We start from the raw sequence: 17,164 nt of genomic DNA on the forward strand, positions 1-17,164 counted from the left end.
CCCCCTTCATGGAATTTCTCTACTCCCATGATAAATTCCTCCAAGGGAAGATCCTCCCACGTAGCGCAAAGAGCGGGGCGTTGAGGAGGGAACAGCCCCCTTCATACACGGAGTAATTTCTGTTCGTTTTAAGTTTTAATGTCGCTTTCATACACGGAGTAATTTCTGTTCGTTTTAAGTTTTAATGTCGCTCCTTACTTTCAGCTAAAAAAAATTTTTTTTTTTATATAATAGATTGGTAGATCATAGTAGATCATAGATAAATGTGAGACCACGCAACAAAAGTTAATTTCATGCATATTGTTTTGTATAACATGAATAGAAAACACATTCTTGCAATAACGTTATTTCGCCATCAATTGAAGAAAAAAGCAAAGAAAATAATGGAAAAAAGACAAATTCCTCCCAGCCTACCTTCACATTTAAAAAATAAATATATTACACGTACAGGCCCTTTTTTTGGGGGGGGGGAGCAGTTAAACTAGAAGCTATTCTGAAAACCAATAAATAGAAGTTTTCTTAACGTAAATGAATTCAAATTTTGTTAACATAATATTTAGTTTAGGGCACATAAAGGCTTTGATTTGCATAAGGCCGAACGCAAAGGCTAAATTAGGCGCAGCCGCCCGACACTTCAAACTTCCTTGACTAGCTGGGTACTTCCCAAAAAGTCTCCAGAATTTTTTTTCAGTTGCCAATAGATGGCTGTATTGTCGCCTTCGAAATTAGTTTTACCGAGCGTTTTTTCTCCGACCAATGTGCGTGTTGCAAAACTATCCAGTACACCTCTGAGAAACGTTCAGAAAATAAAACGCTAAGCGAGTCTCGGACCTTAAGGAGAGCCTAATCCAAAGCCCTCGTCCTTACGTAAATCCTAATGTATAGGAGGGGGAGGATATGGTACCTCCCTGAACGTACGTCTAAAGGACTCTTTTCGGAACTTTGAGAAATTGGGGTATAAAAACGTACCTTCAGCTATGATTACCTGTGCACTACATCATATCTGGGTAAAGAAAGGGAAGTAGGTAGTAAGTTTATTTTAAAACGTAGGCCACAAACTTATTTTTCGGCATATTTAAAGCACCTAGTAAGATCTACTGATCCCACCTCTTCTATGATCAGACTTGCGCGTATGTCTGCCTTTGATAACTCGCAATCTTGGAGACAGAAGTCAAAAGAGTCACCCGCTTTCCACCACCTGGTGTACACACTGAAGCACCATACGTGGCACAGTTCTGCCATGCGTGGCAGAGTCCTTTCAACGCTTGGTACAGTCCCGCCGCGTTTGGCACGCGCCACCTGGTGTATATGATTTCTGGCAGTTAGATACCACCTCTTAGAAATCAAGTAGCACACAGAGGGTAGGGTGGTAGAAGACCCACAGTGCAAGAATTCTCAGACGTTTAAAACCTGTTACAACATGTCCCACAAATAGGAGAGACATTATGAGCACAAACTAATCTAAAGCTTCTGTTCCGTGGGAAAATTACATCCAATTTCTTATCATTGCGGAAACAACTCAATTTAGACAGCGTAATATTTAATTGCAAGACCAAAGTGCTTTAAAGATTAAAGAATTAGTACAATGTCAGTTTATAAACAACCTCGTCAATAGAAGGTGGCTTTACGAAAAGGACGAGACAAAGGGTATTATTTGAAGTTTCCATGGGAGAAGGGGGGAATAACATTTCTTGGAGACCAATGAAAAAAAAGGTTTTTGTTTCTTTATCAGTAAAGGAATCTTTTTTCGGCACATATTCTATGCACTTTCTATTCTCGGGGGGCAGCAATAACATTGCCCCCAACCCGGTGCCTGGATGATTGTTCATAAGACTAACAGTTTTAAACTGTCAAATTTTATTGGGAAGAGGGGTCACATCATTTTATTCAGGAAGATGGAAGATTTTTTAGATATTCTGATGAAGATTTTTTTTTCAATATACACTATTTTTCTGTACATTTCCGCAACCTTTCCCAAAAATTTTCTAGGGATCGGCGGCCATTTCAATCATTGGAGGACAGGCACGTACGCAAGAATTTTTTTTTTTTTTTTGGGGGGGGGGGCAAAACCTGTGAAACAGCAGATATAAAGAAGCACTTTTTTTATTTAGTAGCTAAATAAATGCAAAAAGCACGTACATCAGAAAATACAGATTAACTTTAATCTGTAGTATTGTAGCGGATGGGGGGAAAAGACTGAAGCCTCAAAAGTACGTTTTAGGCTCAGGTTATGTTCATAGCGATTCAGAACCAGTGATTAATCTATTATATCCCACTGAAATGGAAATTTTAGAGTCAACAGTGCAATATGGGTGCTGTGGGGGGTATTTCTTCTATTGCGAAAACGTCGATTTTAATGAAAAATGATAGTTTCCAAAATTGATCCATTGAAAGTTGTACTTTATCCTGAAAAGGGGGGGGGGATAAACACCCTAATATCAAGGATAATTCTATTTTGCTGTGGAAAGCAAACTCTCTTTACGAAAAATAATAACAGTACAATCGCTAATTACTTCAAAGAGGGTAAAAAGTTAGACAGAAATGTGTTAATAATTGGGCAGTGACTTGACCGGATAATTGCATGCTGTAAAATCCAAATAAAGGGCTCCACACCTGTATCTAGATTATTAATAAATGTCCTACTTTTGCCAGAAATCCCAAGAAACCATGGGGAAACTAAACATTTCACAAAATTTCGGGGGGGGGGGAGGCCCCCCCCCCTGTGTACGTGCCAATTGGAGGATCTTTTTCATAATCTGTTTCCCTGTGAAGAGGTACAACAAATAAATAACTTTTAGGGTCTCAGACTCCCCCCCTAAGCATAAATAGAAATAAGAGCATACTTTTTTGGTAACAAAATACAATATACGCATATATACAGGAGATCCAAACCTGACCCTTGTAGTTCCAGGATTTTCTTACATAGTTCTGCTGTTTGTCCGCTCTTCTTTTTGTATTTTTCCTATCAAATTCAATCACTGGATACACTGCCTAATATAAATGCTGAGAAATAACATGTTCTATTTTTGCAGCCCTCCAGTGGTGCCAATTAACAAAATATAGGGTGTTAGGGGCTTTTTTTACTTTTTGTAAAGCACAGAAATTATTCTTGTTATTTTTCCACTTTTCAATGAAAAAACCGAAAAATTAATTTTCAAATATAAGGAGGAAATGCCTCTTCTCTAAATTGACACCTCTTTTCCCCTTATTCAAATCAAACAGTTCGTGATAACGAACTGTAAGAGAGGAGCGACGCGGCTCAATAGTAACCAAAATTCCAAAAACGGAATTTTGATATCAATAGACATATCAAAAGAATTGGGTTATTATGCTGATTCCAAATATGTAGGATTCGTTAAATGTTACCCATTGCCTGATGTTCAAAAAGGGAGAAAACACCCCCTAAAAGTCAAGGAATCTTGATGAAAATCACACCACTAGATTCAGTACGTTCGAGAACCCTATTGTAGAAGGGTCAAGCTCCCATCTGTGAAAATGTGAAATTTTGTTGTTTTTTGCCAGAAGAAAGATCAGGGATGCGTGTTTATTTGTTTTTCTGTTCGTTTGTTGTTTTTTTCCCACGGGTGATCGCATCGATGTCCTAGAATATTTGAAAAAAGATCATTTGAACGGAAAATAAAAAGTCTAGTTCCCTTTTATAAGCGACCAAAAATATGGGAGGGCAACTAGCCCCCTTCCCACGTGCTCTTTTCCCCCAAAATCGTCTGAGCAAAATTATGAGACAGCGATTTTGTTCAGAATAGTTGAAAATACCCAAAACTATGCCTTTAGAATAAATGCCCCCCCTCCCAAGTCTCTGGGGGTATGTTTAAGTTATAAGACTTGCCATACTGTGTACGTATAGTATTTGTTTAGGAGGTATGCATACATTTTTGGGCGAATTTCTGCTTGGGTGGGTTTCCTTAGAGATAGTATTCCATGTAAAGGAAAATTTCCGGGGGTGATCTTTCCAGAGGAAATTTTACACTGGGGGACTCGACAGAATTCCTATACGATTTTCTGTTTATATGTCTTACTTTGTCTTTGCCTACTCAATTTTGTATGTGGAGATTTTCCTGGGGAACTGTCCAGGGAAAATTTTCAGCGTGTTTGGATTTCCAGGAAATAATTTCCACAGAAAGGGGGCCTTCTGGAGTAATCGAAAAAATGATTAGAACTTAGTGTTTTTCAAATGAAAGTATGCTAAGGAGAGTTTTTTAGGCTAAATCTTCCGAAGAAATTTAGCGGAGGGAGGGGATTTTCATTGAGGATAGAGTTGTTTGGAAGGCTTTTTATGGGGCTGTGGTGTATTTTACGTGGGAGGAACTTTTCAAGGAGGAGCTTCTCGATAGAGTAGGGAATGTTTCATGTAGAGTAAGCCAGATTTACCGGCAATACTGAAAAACGATCAGGAATTAAATCAGGAAAAAAAAAGTTTGGCTACTGTCCCAATTTCTTAAGAAGGACTCCTAAAGCACAGGGGCCGTTTAATTAGAATATGAAGCTTCTTTAAAGGTGCAAATAACTTCAGCGTGAAGAGTAATGTATTGAGAAGAGGGTAGCCCCATCTCGTGTGGGAAAATTTCTATTCGGTTATAGTTTAAATTTTTTTATTTAGTTTTTCATCAAAACTTATCTGAATTTCAAAGTCTTTTCTCCTTGCAAGCTATGCAAGTCTTCTATTATTTTAACTTTTGGTACCCACATCTAGCGTAATAAAAATTATATATTTAGAATCATCTTGATAAGCATAAGCGCATCCACACGGCTTGGGGTGGGGCTGTTGGAGCTTTAGAACTATCTTTACTGGTTACGCATAGACTGTAATGTTTGTTATATGTATATTTTAGACTTGTATGCATATTAAAACTATTTGAATGCTTAAAAGGGAAAATTGTTTGTTTGCATATAAGCCTTATTCTATGCAAACATAATTTTGATAATAAACACTCTCCCCCCCCCTTGCTATTTTCAGCCCTATTTATACCGTTGGCCATATTATACCGTTGGACAACGGTATAAGCCCTATTTATACCGTTGGCTCTTATAACGTTATAAGCCTTATTCTAAGCATAATTTTGACGATGACCATTCTCCCGCCTGCTATTTTTAGCCCTATTTATACCGTCGGCCAAATTAGAATGAAGCTTCGAACACAAGTAATTAAAACTATGATTTCCCTTTCAGGGGAGGGGGAACTCATACCTGATACGTACTTCAGTGTCCACTTTCTTCTTGCCTTAGGGATTGCAATGTTCTCCCTTGTAGTTGGAGATTGCAATCCCTAAGACAGACCTTTAGTGGCAACCTTGAGAATCGAGGAAGAGTGTTCCCAAAGACATCCTATACCACACATTACAGTCAAGACCTTGGCCCTCTTAACACCTTCATGCAGCCTAACTTGGATGACGTGCTAGTAGTAGCAGAATAGAGGATATTCTTGGTCGAGGTCCCGAGTGCATTTGAAAATACAGGGGGATTTAAGGCTTAAGTTTCCTTTATGATATGCTATTGGGACGGTGTCATGCTAGGAGAATTGAAGCACAAAACTGCCCTTGTTCAAAAATATAAAGTGATTCAGAAAGAAGAAGAAGAAGAAAGACAGTCCAGAAATGGGAAAAAGAAGTCGCAATCTAAAAAGCGGGGTCTCTTTATGTAATAGCAATTAGGATGAAAAAACGCTCATATGGAGCTAAAAAGAATTCATTGGTGTCTAATTTATCACTCTTTCATCCGCTGAAGGCGCCTCACCTGTATTCATTAAACAACATGGCTAGAAGCAAATTTACCCTATTAAAGTCCTAAAACATCTTAATTTGGGGCTTTTAAAAAGCAAAATTGGCCAATTTACGAAAACTTTTCTAAAGATAGACAATTAATTTGTTTAGATAATCTTTGAGATACTACATTTAGAAATGAACACGACCAATTATGAACCAAGAACTTTTCCGAACGAGACAATAACAATGATGCAGTGGTTCTCGACTGATTTTGGGCCAAATCCAGCCTAGGTATTTCTAAAATTGTGATGCCCCTCTCTTGATATTTAAAATGTTGTTAACCAAAATTTTACGCGCATTTACCTGAATGAAGTTTTAAAGGCAATAGTTTTAAGGGCAATAGCTTAATGAAGTTTAGAATGAAGTTTTAAAGGCAATAGTTTTAAGGGCAATAACTTAATGAAGTTTTAAAAGTAATAGTTTAATGAAGTTTAGAATGAAGTTTTAAAGGCAATAGTTTGCAACGTGGTAAAAAATTGATGATAACCTTTAATATGTGCCAAAGCATCTATTACGAATACTTCTTTCAAATCTAATACCACATGCATGCCTGCCCCCAAAAAAAATTGATAAGCGCCCCCCCCCCCGCAGCCGAAGCAAAATTATTGGAAAGCTTAGAACAGAGAGTTGTTGGAGGGTGGAACAGCAAAACTACCATAATAAAAATAAACTTTAAATTAATGCGTGGGCATACCTCAGGTAAGAGTGACAGAGATATTGAATAAACTGGAGCCTGGTGGGGATTTTCGGTCCATGTTTTGTAATTTATTCCCAATCTATCTTATTAATCCAAGTTCTCTTCTATGAAATAGTGTCTAACTTAGCGGCAGATTTAAGCAAAGGTCAAGGGAGAAGGGCAGAAGTTGATTCTGCGTCCCCAAGCTATAGTGTTAATTCTTCAGGGATATCCGATTGTTTTCTAAGCTGCAAAAATAAATTGATTTTAACTAAAAAGCTTGCTCTTCTTTTCGGTAAAAACTATAGATTTGTTCACTACGATCTGCTTTTCTGAAATGAAGTCATATGCTTTTTTCTTTTAAAGTGCGTCTTTCTTTTTCTTTCAAAACAGGAACATGCTTCATTCATAATGTCCAAACAAACTATTGTGAAATGACAGGAATTAGAAGTTGGAACAACCGACAATAAAATTGGAAAGCTTCGTAAATACGTTCATAGTAAAAAGGGAAATTAAGTAGGAATGAGACATAACACGCAGATAATTCGAAAAGAACGCTCGTGTCTTGTCTGGCCAAGAAACGGGACCATTAGACTAGGAAAAAAATGAGTTCCGCCATGTCTCAGCTTATTCTGGAACATCAAAAGAATTACGGTCTTTCTTAATTTTTTTTTGTATTTTTCTAGAGGTTAGAATGCTGGCAAAAGTAAAAGAAGATCAATTTGTATAGCAAAATGGTACGACAAAAAGGCTACAGACAACCTGTCACTCTCGAGCCTTGGGGTGTTTAATGACTGTGTAAGTTTGTAATATAAAATCCTTTTTTTCTACCCTTTATTTTTGTCTTTCCTTGAGAGTTCTAATATTCCATTTTTTACTAGAATCTAGTTTGTTGAAGCCATTTGCGTCAAATAGCACATTAATCTTGGGGATTTGTCGCTTCTCTTTCATTTTCGGCTCAAATTTAATTATCTTTAAGCTAATATTTCTTGTTTTATTTTTGTGAGCGAAAATAGTAGTTGATTCTTCTTTTTTTAGTTTAATAAACGATTATAAGAGTAGAAGAGGAAAATTATATGTTTATCACAAAGCAGTTTTTTTTTCTTTTTTTTTTCACTAAGCTTTGAACAAAGTGTTAAAAATTAAGTATGAAGCTAGAAAGCTTAAGTTTTTCAGTCAGATTTCTGTTTAACAAAACTTGTCGCGGCATCCAATCTGGAACTCTTTTTGAGGTTCCAAGGATCGATGAATTCATTTGAGGGAAGACCACGGGACCAGGGCTCTTCCCTTGCTTTCAGTTGTTGAGCAGATTTCTGGTTAAAGCCTAGGTCATATTCATTGCTCAAGTTCATTTTCAATATATCTAGTTTTACTTCTTATCAAAACAAAAAAAAAAAAAATTTCGTTATTCCAGGTCATAAAAAGTAAGGCTTTCTATGTGTTCTGTTATTTATCTTTAATTTGATACATACCTAGTTTCACCCTAATCTTCAGTTCCATGATAATTAAAAGAAATTCATTTCATTACATTCATTCAAATTATTTATTATTACGTTCCTATGTTTTTTGCCATTGTTTTCGGAACGTATGTTCTCCCAAGCTTAGCTTCTGGTATGCTAGTCATTGGTTTTTGTTCTTTTATTTACAATAAATCGTTATACTGCTACTGTTACTACTACTAATTGTACCCGCGCCTTGAACTTTCTCTTCTCAAATTGAGTTTTACCTGCCCTGGAAGAATCTTTTATGCGGGCATGTTTTTATATTGTCACATACTATTTTGTTTCTCGAATTACATTATTTAAAGGTATTTCAGACAAAAAAAACCCAGGGGAGGGATATCCAGTAGCCAGAAAAGGGAGTGTTACCAAGTTTGAAAGGTGTTTTCAGGTACAAAACCTCACATATCATGTAGAAACAATCTGGGGGGGGGGGGTCCTTATCCACTCTAATTTAGGCATGGCAAAAATGATAAATGCAGCTTTAGATATGACCCACCAGGTTTAAAATAGAAATTAAAATCAGAAAACAATTCCTCAGGGCAGGGATATCCAGTATCCAGAAAAGCGAGTGTTACCAAGTTTGAAAGGTGTTTTCAGGTACATAACCTCATTCATCTTGAGAAAATAATCTGGGTTCTTATCCCCTCTAGTTTGGGCATGGCTAATTTGCTAAAACCAGCTTTAGATATGACTTTCAACCCTAAGATGCTTGACTCTGCCATCAAAGCCATTCGGAAACTTTCAAGAAATATAAAATTGTCAAACAGTTCGTGGTAACGAACTGTAGTAAGGAGCGACCCGGCTCAATAGTAACCAAAATTCTAAAAAAATGAACTTTGATATCAATAGCTACATCAAAAGAATCGCATTTTAATGCTGATTTTAAATATATAAGTTTCATCAAGTTTAGTCTTACCCATCAAAAGTTACGAGCCTGAGAAAATTTGCCTTATTTAGGAAAATAGGGGGAAACACCCCCTAAAAGTGGTAGGATCTTAACGAAAATGACACCATCAGATTCAGCGTATCAGAGAACCCTACTGTAGAAGTTTCAAGCTCCTACCTACAAAAATGTGGAATTTTGTATTTTTTGCCAGAAGACAAATCACGGGTGCGTGTTTATTTGTTTGTTTTTTTTTTTTGTTTTTTTTTTTTTTTTTTTCCCCAGGGGTCATCGTATCGACCAAGTGGTCCTAGAATGTCGCAAGAGAGCTCATTCTAACGGAAATGAAAAGTTCTAGTGCCCTTTTTAAGTGACCAAAAAAATTGGAGGGCATCTAGGCCCCCTCCCACGCTCATTTTTTTCCCAAAGTCAACGAACCAAAATTTTGAGATAGCCATTTTGTTCAGCATAGTCGAAAACCATAATAACTATGTCTTTGGGGATGACTTACTCCCCCACAGTCCCTGGGGGAGGGGCTGCAAGTTACAAACTTTGACCAGTGTTTACATATAGTAATGGTTATTGGGAAGTGTACAGACGTTTTTAGGGGGATTTTATTTTGTTTGGGGGTGGGGCTGAGGGGGGTGGGCTATGTTGGAGGATCTTTTCTTGGAGGAATCTGTCATGGGGGAAGAAAAATTCAATGACAAGGGCGCAGGATTCTCTAGCATTACTATAAGAAAACAATGAAAAATAAACATGAAAACGTTTTTTTCAAATGAAAGGAAGAAGTAGCATTGAAACTTAAAACGAACAGAGATTATTACGCATATGAGGGGTTCTAAAAATACTTTAGCATAAAGAGCGAGGTATTTAGGAGGAGATAAATACCTTGCTGTTTATGCTAAAGTATTTTTAGTAATTGCAGCTATTTATTCTACGGCCTTTCTGATTCAGGGGTCATTCTTAAAGAATTGGGCAAAACTTACGATTTAGTGTAAAGAGCGAGGTATTAACGAGGGTACAAACCCCCTCGTATACATAATAAAAATATAAGGTTATGAAAGTTTGTTACGTAAGTTAATTCTTAAGTTACGTATATTTTTTACTAATAAAAACGTTCATTAAAAATTAAAAGTTCTAGTTGCCTTTTTAAGTAACCGAAAAATTGGAGGGCAACTAGGCCTCCTTCTCCACCCCTTATTTCTCAAAATCGTCTGATCAAAACTAAGAGAAAGCCATTTAGCCAAAAAAAAGAATTAATATACAAATTTCATTTTAATAATTTATGTGCGGAGAGCCAAAACCAAACATGCATTAATTCAAAAACGTTCAGAAATTAAATAAAAAAAAAACTAATTTTTTTAGCTGAAAGTAAGGAGCGACATTAAAACTTAAAACGAACAGAAATTACTCCGTATATGAAATGAGTTGTCCCCTCCACAATCCCTCGCTCTTTACGCTAAAGTTTGACTCTTTGCCACAATTCTACTTTTTAAAACAATTAAAAGCTTTAGCGTAAAGAGCGAGGGATTGTGGAGGGGACAACTCATTTCATATACGGAGTAATTTCTGTTCGTTTTAAGTTTTAATGTCGCTCCTTACTTTCAGCTAAAAAAATTAGTTTTTTTTTTATTTAATAACTATCAAAATCCACTGTACTTGTTTAGAAAGGAATAGTTCTTATTATGTCTTTACAAATTTTTGGTTACGTACGTAAATGCCCGTGGATCTAATACTCGGGTGAACGCAAGGGAGGGGATACCCTGAATTTACTTTCACCCCTCAGGAGATCAACATTACACCTAAATAGCAATACTTTGTATCATTCATCAACAGTAAGACACAATTCTCGCCGAAAAGCACTGTAGATATTTTCATGATTCTCCCTTAGATTTTTCTCCCCCACTCCACCGCGTTAGAAAAATATATATCGAAGCTCATGATCTAGTAACTATATAAACCTTATACTATAATCGTACAGGCCTTTAATTATTCATTTGTTCTTGCCAGGCCTGTCGTGAGAGGTGAATACACGACCCGACTGCAATTATTGTGTGCAAATCATGTACGAGGATCAATCACAATAAAAAAAATAGATGTTTTTTAATATATTAGTAACTGTTCCAAGGCTGCTACTAGCCAAGCTAGTTTGCCTTGCCCCTTAGAAAAGCTACAAATTACTTGTAATCAAACAGTTCGTGGTAACGAACTGTAGTAAGGAGCGACCCGGCTCAATAGTAACCAAAACTCTAAAAAATTGAATTTTGATATCAATAGTTACATCAAAAGAATTGCATTTTAATGCTGATTTTAAATATATAAGTTTCATCAAGTTTGGTCTTACCCATCAAAAGTTACGAGCCTGAGAAAATTTGCCTTATTTAAGAAAATAGGAGGAAACACCCCCTAAAAGTCATAGAATCTTAACGAAAATCACACCATCAGTTTCAGCGTATCAGAGAACCCTACTGTAGAAGTTTCAAGCTCCTATCTACAAAAATCGCTCTCTATCCCTCGCTCTTTACGCTTAAGTTTGACTCTTTGCCACAATTCTACTTTTTAAAACAATTAAAAGCTTTAGCGCAAAGAGCGAGGGATTGCGGAGGGGACAACCCATTTTATATACGGAGTAATTTCTGTTCGTTTTAAGTTTTAATGTCGCTCCTTACTTTCAGCTAAAAAAATTAGTTTTTTTTATTTAATAGTAATAACCGTGTCAGTATCACTGCTCCGATACAAGACTAAGATCAGATCACTGCTCCGATCAGAGCAGTATCACTGCTGCAATAGATTTAGGTAATTTTGGTGACATACTAGAACATTTTATTTTGAAGCAACGTCAGAATCGTAACAAAGCTTGCGAATGAACGTTAAGCAATCTTGTTGTCCCATTGCTGGTTGAAAACAAAACGGATTTTTTTTATCGTCGGGTGGGGTGTCTGCTGTGACGGGTGAATAATTAATATTATGTCTTTTATTCTCTTTCTTTAATTGATTGTCTATGATTTTTTTAATTTATTACTATAGTTGTTTTATCTATGCAAAACGAGCTTGTCTCTCTGTCAGATATTCGTATATTTACTATATTACGTAAATATGATTGAAAAATAAATGAACCTGAAATCAACCCGAACTTGACCCTTTTCTAGATCACTGTTGACCATTGTGAATCTGTTTGACGTCTCTACATCCGACATTACTCATGAAAAAAAAAATCTAAAATATCTGGCTCAGAATAAGATTGGGCTAATCCTAAAGCCGGTTGAATGAAGGCTTGCAAATGTTTTTTTCAGAAGCCAACATAATCAATATTTGAGGTTTCAGCGTCTATTGCATTTGTCTATTGTGTTAAACAATTCGTCGTAACGAACTGCAAGTAAGGAGTGACCCGGCTCAATAGTAACCGAAACTGTAACCGAATTTTGATACCAATAGATACATCAAAAGAATTGGATTTTTATGCTGATTTTGAATATATAAGTTTCATTAAGTTAGGTCCTACCCATCAAAAGTTACGAGCCCGAGAAAATGTGCCTTATTTTCAAAAAAAGGGGGAACACCCTCTAAAAGGCATAGAATTTTAATCAAAATGACACCATCAGATTCTCTACTGTAGAAGTTTCAAGCTCCTATCTCCACAAATGTGGAATTTTGTACTTTTTGACACAAGAAACATCACGGAAGCATTTTTGTTTATTTGTCTTTTTCTCAGGCGTGATTGTATCGACCCAGTAGTCCTAGAAAGTGGCGAGAGGGCTCATTCGAATAGAAATTAAAGGTTATAGTGCGCTTTTAAGTGACCAAAAAACTGGAGGGCAACTAGGCCCCCTCCCAAGCTCATTTTTCCCAATTTCACTGGATCAAAATTTTGAGATAGCCTTTTTTCAGCATTGTGAAAATATATAATGTCTTTGAGGACGATTTAATCCCCCACAGTCCCTGGAGGAAGGGCTGCAAGTTATGAACTTTGTCCATTGCTTACATATAGCCTAGTATTGGTTATTGGAAAATATACATACGTTTTCAGGGGCTTTCTGTTTGGGGGAGGATCTAGGGAGAGGTTTACGTGGGAGAATCTTTCCATGGAGGAATTTTCATGGGGGAAGAGAATTTTCATAAAGGGGGCGCTGGATTTCGTAGCATTATTTAAGAAACAATCAGAAATTAAATAAAAACAAGCTTTTCCAACTGAAAGTAAGGAGTAAAATTAAATTTAAAACTAACAAAAATTATTACACATAGGAGGGGGTTCACCCCCTCGTCAATACCTCTCTCTGGACTCCAATAGTTTTAGTAATTTCGAAAGAGCTATTTATTCTAATTAAACGGTCTTTGTGATTCAGGGCTCATTCTTAAAGAATTAGAGCAAGATTCGGATTTTAACGTAAAGAGCGAGGTACTGTAGAAGGGGTGAACCCTCTCATAATATTTATATGAGGAAGTTCACCCCCTTCCTCAATACATTGCTCTTTATGCAAGTTTGAATTTTGTTAAATAATGGCCGATATAAGCAATAATTTGTTTGTGTTATTTTCCAGCCAATCTTAGTATTTAATTTTACCTTAAGCAGCTTCATACCTATGATTTTTATGTGATAACAAACCAAAGATATTGTATGTCTTCGGCTTGTGGTTGTTGTTAAAAAAAAAAAAAAAAAAAAACTTTTTTTCAAACTGATTTAAGAAATAACATTAAAACTTAAAACGAACATAAATTATTACGTACACCTTTTAAAGAGCTTTTTTAAACATTCATTTAGTCATTTGAGAATTGCTAAACTTGTGACTTTCATTTTCATAAAAATAGTCCCACAAGTAGTCCCACAAGTATCGCTAATTTAAGTTACGTGGGAGAAATTTGTCGTGGGGAAAAGGAATTTTACATGTAGGTGGAGGTGGATGTCCCGGCATTAATTGAAAACGATCAGCAATTAAATAAAAAAAAATTCAACTGAAAGTAAGGAGCAACATTAAAACTTAAAACGAACAAAAAATTTAACGTATGTGAAATGATTGTCTCTCCTCAATAGCTCGCTCTTACTCTAAGTTTCTTTTTTAACTTTTAAAGGAGGTTATTATTCTAATTAAACAGCCTTTGTGATTCAGGAGTTATTCTTAAACAAGCAGAACAAAAATCAGGCTTAAGTTATTATAAGATTATTATTAGTTTAAAAAGTAAAATTAATGTGTAAATTTTCTTTTAATCATTCATATCCGAACAGCCAAATTCAGAACCTGCATTAATTCAAAAACGTCCAGAAATTAAATAAAAAAAACTAGTGTTTTTTAAATGAAAGGAAGGAGCAACATTAAAACTTAAAACGAACAGAAATTACTCCGTATATGAAAGGGCTTTTCCTCCTCAACGCCCCGCTCTTTACGCTAAAGTTTCTTACTGTTTTAAAAATAGAGTTAAGAGAAAGAGTCAAACTTTAGCGTAAAGAGCGAGGCATTGAGGAAGAAAAGTCCCTTCCATATACGGAGTAATTTCTGTTCGTTTTAAGTTTTAATGTTGCTCCTTACTTTCATTTGAAAAAAACTTGTTATTTTATTTAATCAAAACAAGAATCCCAAATTTGTTTTTCACCAATCGAGTCGTTAGCTTGTGGGATTCCCTAAGAGAAGCGACAGCTTCATCGTTCAGTATCGAAGCGTTTGAAAATTCCATCGATATGGAACAATACAACCAGGGTTGTATGCAGGATTCTTTTTTAGGGGGGGGGGGCTGAAAAAATAAACTTTAAAAACACATCAAAAATTTGCTTATATTCATTTCTGTTACGTTTTTAGGAGTCGGACAAAAATTTCGAGGGGTCCAGCACCCCTCCCTACAAGCATACGGCCTAGGGCGGAGCAAGTCGAGGAGAAGAGTGTTGACAGAAGAAGACGCATGATCTCACAGCAATCACAGACTAATAAGTTACCCCTCCCCCGTATATGCGTTTCTTTAAGTTATTTTGTCCTTCCATTTCTTAAATGAATGTATAATACGAGTGTTCAAATTTTTTTTGGAATGGTAAATCGGTGGCCCACATTTTAAGATATGTTTAACCACGTTCCATTAAGACAAAAAGAAGGTAAACTAGCTGAAAATCATTTCATGCATAAAAAAGTCCATTGTATCTGTTTCCTTCTTTAAGAAGAAGGAAGTTATTTTAGTAGGCAATTAAACAGATTTTTATGTTTATTCTTTTAGCGGAAGTAGACTTTATTTATGGTATATTTCAGCCACCATTGTAAATTAACTTAATTTATTTTACCTTTTAATGCTTGGTTTTATTACTATGCTTAGGGCATTACGATATTCCAATAGTTCTTCTTATTCTTTTTGCTAGTTTAATTAGATTAATATTTAGGTTGCAATATTTAAAATCTTGAAATATTATTATATATACAATGCCAAACTGATAAATAAAATAATTACTTGCCAAACTGAGATGAAACTCAGGAAATACAAAGGCCCATTGTCAGGAAGATATCTGGAGTGAAAATTTTTCATGGGACAGTTTCTACTCCTTCTTCTCAGAAAGATAAATAGAAAAACGTAAAAATGAACTTAATTCAATTTGACCTATGAGTGGCTCTATATTTACAATGGTTGCAGCAATAGTTAAAACCTAGTAAAGAACGAACCACGGCCCATAGTAAGAACAATAGGGAATTAGTTTTGAGGAAAATTTCTAGTGATAAAAATTTCGTATTTGATACTTATTTCCAAATTATTACTATCATCCGGATTTAACCTAATACAATTTTATATTCGCAAAATGATTTTTGCGAATATAAATTCAATTATTGAATTTTTCAATAATTGGAGAAGTAGCGTGGAACAGCTCGAAATAGCTTCTGCTAAAAAAAAAAGTAAACATCGGAATCGCTATACTCGTAAGTCCTTAAACAGAGAGTTACAGTTACAAATCTAAAATTTGAAAAAAAGTCACCTTTTAACATGATAGCACTGATCCGCCTCGTCTTTATACTTTTTATTCGGCACTTTCTACCTTCGGGTAAGGCGTGACGTGGTGATTAGAGCCTCATTTTATTTTGTCTATTTGTTATTATAGGTTTATACTGACAGCACTTAGACGAAGTGTCATTCAGACCAATAAAGCGAAAATGTCAATTTTGCGTTGAAAATAAAGGGATAGCTCTTACAAACGAGGACATCCCTTCTCATTTATTGGGGAACCAGTAACCAAATTTACGTTAAGAATAAACATGAAAAAGTTAAAAAACAATTTTTTTTTCAAATATAAGCGAAAAAATGGATTGCAGAGCCATTGACTGGATAGACCTAGATCTACTGTAAAATGGCAACACTGGACTATTATCCCAATGCGACTGTGATGCGATTTACAGGACCGAATTGATACCTGAAATGCGAATAGCTCAGACACCAACTTAGATTAATTCAATACAAAAAAAAAGAAAAAGTGCCGGTTGAAAAATGCAGCCTACCAATGACATGGAAGATTGTTTTTTTGCTGGGGCAAGGGGGGTAATTATGATGTGAAATACCGATAGTCTTTAAAAGGGGACCTCGATGATTGAAACACTTCTTGTCATTTTAAAAAGTAATTCTCATTTACGCAGGAAATTCCGTGAGCTAGTAGTCAATTAAATGAGTTTTAGCAGCCATTTGCATTTAGTGTATGGACGAATGTCACTCTTCCAACATTGATAGAACTTCCAGTCTCGAGATTGTAAGGTTTTTTGCTTAAAAAGATCCTCTTCTCTGTGTGTGGGATTGACGAAGCTACAGGATTGGTTTCTTTTGGGCTGAAAAGACAAAATCTTACAGATGTTTCATAATTAGACCAATATTCAGACAATTTATTATCTATGACGTTTTCAAATGATATAGCAAAGCTATAATTATTTTGGAGAAAAACCTACTTATTTCTGTATACGAGTTCAACAATATTCTGATACAAATTCATAAAATTTTACGATTATGAAATTTTTACTGGTTATAAATTAGTTGAAATGATGGATTGAAAAAAAAAAAAAATCAATGGGTTTCAATGAATCACAGTTTTACTAGATTAACACTGTTACAGAAAGCTCAAAGCACGAGTATATTATATCTTTTTTTTAGCGTTATTTCAGAAGAGCGCACAGCAGACGAAACATATGAGGAGAAAAAAAAGCACAAGTGTGCAAGAGCAGGGAGGGGGCCTTGAGGCCCGAGCTGAAATATTAAAATACCTCTAGTTTCTGGGCATTTCTTATTCAAACTATCAAATTGGATATTGACCCCTCCCATATAAAAAAACCTGTGCACGTGCCTGTATAAGAGGCCTAAAAATATCATCACATTT

The 17,164-nt window shown here is 35.7% G+C and overlaps 1 long non-coding RNA gene across 2 annotated transcripts; it reads left to right on the top strand.

Moving 5' to 3' along the window:
- The first annotated feature begins 1,604 nt into the window (after positions 1 to 1,604).
- Positions 1,605 to 15,145, top strand: LOC136039041 (uncharacterized). 2 transcript variants are annotated; one of them, XR_010620358.1, is made up of 3 exons: positions 1,605 to 1,647; positions 7,143 to 7,254; positions 14,634 to 15,145. It is a non-coding gene; the product is annotated as an uncharacterized LOC136039041 (long non-coding RNA). The 2 variants fall into 2 exon arrangements; XR_010620357.1 differs by having other exon boundaries at positions 1,607 to 1,713.
- The last annotated feature ends 2,019 nt before the right edge of the window (positions 15,146 to 17,164 follow it).

Source organism: Artemia franciscana, chromosome 19, assembly GCF_032884065.1.
Source record: "Artemia franciscana chromosome 19, ASM3288406v1, whole genome shotgun sequence".
NCBI lineage: Eukaryota > Metazoa > Arthropoda > Branchiopoda > Anostraca > Artemiidae > Artemia > Artemia franciscana.